Genomic DNA, 4,336 nt, shown 5'->3' with positions numbered 1-4,336 from the left:
ATTAGCAATAACTGTGACACAGAAACGAATAATACATTTTCCAAACACTTATATGCACATAGCAACAATATGTTTGTTGATTTGGTAAAACTGAATGTATCTAATTTTTTCCAACATTATATAGGTACAAGTTTACAACAATTATTTATTAAATTCTTATTTTTATTTTTTAGTTATATCTACTGCTGATGAAGTACAAAACTAAAAGCTATTTTATTGTTTGATGAAACCTATCATTTTTAGATTAGGTAATGGATATTTGCCATGCATAGTAGGTATATAGAAAACAAACAAAATGATAATAATATAATCAATAATTTGCGATATATCTTTTTCCTTTAAGCTAAATGTCTTTGTAATAAATTGGACAAAGATGGGCACTAACTTGTTAGTTTTAATTCATATTAATGTTGTTACTTAATTAGTTGAATTTAATGTGTAAAATAATCTGATCTAACTCGTTAAAAATAATAAGTAACTAGTTATTTTCCTAGTTTATTTTTTCATTAAATTAAAATTTTTTTTTTTATTGAATGATTCAATTTCTTATTTTATTGTCTTCTAATGACTGATATTTCAAGAAATTAAGGTTATTGTCTACCTATTTGACAAATTTTATCAAATTATCAGTTGACAGTTGTTTGATTTGATTTTTCATTCATCACCAATAATTCAAGTTAGTTACCTACCCACCTACTTAATAATTAATTTATATAATGCATTACATTTGAAAAAATGGTTTTTAAAATTTATATTTCAAGCTAAAAAAAAAACCAACTTCTAACTTCTACTCTAACTTAAGTTACTATTTTTACCAAAATAACTTCTATCTAACCAACTAAGTTAGAAATTTGGTAAATTTCAGAAACTAACTTATACTCTAACTTGATTACTTTTTATATTAAAGTAACTTAACTTTAACTAGGTAGTTGAAAAAAGTGACTAGCTTTCCTGATAAGTACTGTTATATTTTTCTTTTATTAATGACGCGGTTACCCCTATAACATATTATCTGATGATATTGTTATAATATAATATTTTCTATGAATATACAATATGCAATATAACAACTTACTATTATTATAAATTATTATTTACTAAAATATATTTAATATTTCGGTTTTTTTTTTTTATATAATTAATTTTACAAAATGTTATGAGTTATAATTCAAGCCGGGTTCACACTACACCTTGTTATGTAATTTCGTATTTTTATGTTTATACCAAAATGCAATGCCAATGATATGAATACTGTACCTGATGATAACATAATACAATTTTTCTTTTAGTTATCACTTTTCCACACATAAATGTAATCACACATCAAAAGTTGAATATATTCAATTATGCGATATCGTTTGGTAACTGTGGTAAATGTGATTATTTTGCACGTCACGGTCTAGTGTGAACCCGGTATAGGTATCAAATAGTTGTTTTTTATTTTTAATTAGATGATCAACAATATTTTTTTAAATACAAAATGTATACCTCTCTTTTGAAATCATACTACTACTATAATATTGTGTTAGTGATTTCAGTAAAATATTATATAATGTGAACAATCCAAAATAAAAATAATTTTATTTCCGATACGTGGCAGTGACTATAATATTATATTTCTTTTGCTCACTTTTGTACCCGACGCCGACGGGTCGTCTTAAATCCCATAAATAATTCAGCGGTCGGCAGCTGAATTTTGAACCAAAACGTCATGTTCCCGGCATGTTAGTGGAAAAATAACCTTTGTCAGCAAGCCGCCACCGCTGCAGCTGGCGTCGACCGACACATTCCAATAACGTACGGTCATCAATGCATAATGTAAGACGTGCCTTTTCACAATATTATCTTAAAATATATCAATTGTTATTGGAAACACGATATTGTATGTACGAGTGGGTATAATACGTGAAATCGTCCGCAGATAAAAACTGCAGGGTGTCACCGCCCAGAAGTCGCTTGCGTTATAAAGAAACACACGACTTTTCAGAGATCATTTTATTAGTTTGCGGGATGAAAATAAAAATAAAAATAAAATAAAAATAAAGATAATAAACAATAAAAATATTGGGACACCGCAGTGCACGACACCAGAAGACCTATATTGTCTACTAAATCGAGAGTCTCCGACAAGGGTGTGCAGCTGTCGCCTGTCCTATGCCGTGGGTATGGAGGTTTATAAAATGTTTTAGTGTTATTGTTACATAAAACTTATTAATAATATTACACTGGCTACCGAAATAATATTTTTTAAGGTGTGATGTAGTCAAATATAAGCTGTGTAGGTACCTAATAGTAAAAACGTGGATAGGACATCACCGATTGCGGCCACTATATTTTCGAGGTCGTATACTGATAAAAAATTGAAGACATTTTAATATTACATATTATTTTATGATTATAATGTATCATATTTTATTTAGAATAACGAACGCCAATCACCATTTACAGAATGGTGTACCTACTTGAGTTTTGATAACAGTTACGTAATTATATATAATAATGACAAGATAAAGATAATAACAATAGTATTAAGTTATATAAATAAAGGAGCATAATATAGGTACATAGGTAGTTATTTGTAGTCCTAGGTAGAAAATTGCGGGTCATTATTATTATTTGGCATCATAATATTATGTCCTATGATTTTATTATCTGTTTAAATTTTTTTACTACACCTATATAAAATATAGAGATGTGAGTGCTGTAAATTTACCAGGTAAATTTTTACCGGTAAAAATAATTACCGTAAATTTTACCAATTTTTTTTTTACTGGTAAATTATTTTTTACCAAAAAAAAGTTGCGTAGCCCCTCTAATAAAATGAAATCAAAAACGCCTAGTCTGAATCGCAAAGAAATATTATTTTTATCAACTTATACTGTGATATTATCATTTGTAATATTGATATAGTTATTATTGTTTATATAGTTTATTATAGACAATAGTTTCAATTTTCTGCACCCCTATTATATATTAGAACATTAAATATCAGTAAGTAATTAGGAAAAATGTTATATAGGCAGATCACAGATACCAAGAAAGACGATAATGTGATATTGGTAATATACAATTGTTAAGACAAAAGTTAAGTCTAAATATAAATATTTTGACTTAAAAAGAAATAAAGATTATGTGAATTTTGATAGTTTAGTTTAATTTGAATTATTTATTAATTTAATATGAATAATCTAATATTCATATTTTATAAAATGTACTAATTACTAATGTCTAATATACAGAACAATAGATAATTTAGATACATTTTTTAAATTTTTTGTTGTTTATTGTTATTATTGGAAAGAACTAGATTTAACTAGTAGGTATACACATAAATACCTAATACAAATCGTATTTACTAATGTCTAATAGTAAATAATAACAATGGCTCTATGATTTAGCTATATATAGGTAAATTTACCGATATTTTTTTTTCGTAAATTCTCCATCTCTAATAAAATATAAATGCATTAAGTACACTATGTTACGTTCGTGTGTGTTGTGTGTATCAATATATTATATGCATCGTGGTATCGTTGTAATTGTTTCATAATATTTTGAACGTTATAATGTCACAAGAACGCCAAAGTAGCTTTTTATGTATATTTTTTTATAAAAATTAAATCTAATGATAACATTAATACTTTGTCCACTATTATTAACGTGGATAATAAAAATATATCGTCAGTTAATATATATTATATTATTTATTATCATACCAGAATTCTCCGAAGTAATTATTTATAATAGGTCGTGTTTGATATTGGTTTGGCTGTTGAAGAAAAATGTAATTTCTTATTTAGGAAATAATTCTATTTGCTTTATAAATACATTAATATATATATACACCTTACTTATATTTTAATTTATTTTTGCAACAACTAAAAAGTCACAATTTAGATTTCACTAAATACCTACATTGAAATGATAAAATAACATATTAGCTAGAACTTTTTGTAGAAATTATAAATTAAATTAAACTTTTCAATTTTTCATGTTAGAATAAGTTGAAATATACTTACTTTATGTGAAGGCCTTTGAATAAATTTGCTAAGTATCAGGAACCTACCTTGAAGTGTTGATAATCGAAACTTTTGGATATATTCATAATTTTAATTTTTTTAATATTATTATTCCTATAATTATATGGAAACATTTTTTTAGGAATTACGAACTTAGCACCTATAATTATTTCGTCAAAATGCTTAAAATATCAAATATTATAGTTGTATTAATCAATACGTCATATTATCTCCGTCAGGTTAGGCATTTATCAACTCATAAGCAGGGATCGAAACCGGTTTAACCGGTTTTCCAAAAAAACCAGTTAAAACCGCGG

The sequence above is a fragment of the Acyrthosiphon pisum genome, chromosome A2 (genome assembly GCF_005508785.2).
Source record: "Acyrthosiphon pisum isolate AL4f chromosome A2, pea_aphid_22Mar2018_4r6ur, whole genome shotgun sequence".
In the NCBI taxonomy this organism is placed as follows: Eukaryota; Metazoa; Arthropoda; class Insecta; order Hemiptera; family Aphididae; genus Acyrthosiphon; species Acyrthosiphon pisum.
The sequence above is the reverse complement of the archived record's forward strand: the minus strand, read 5'-3'. Positions refer to the sequence as shown.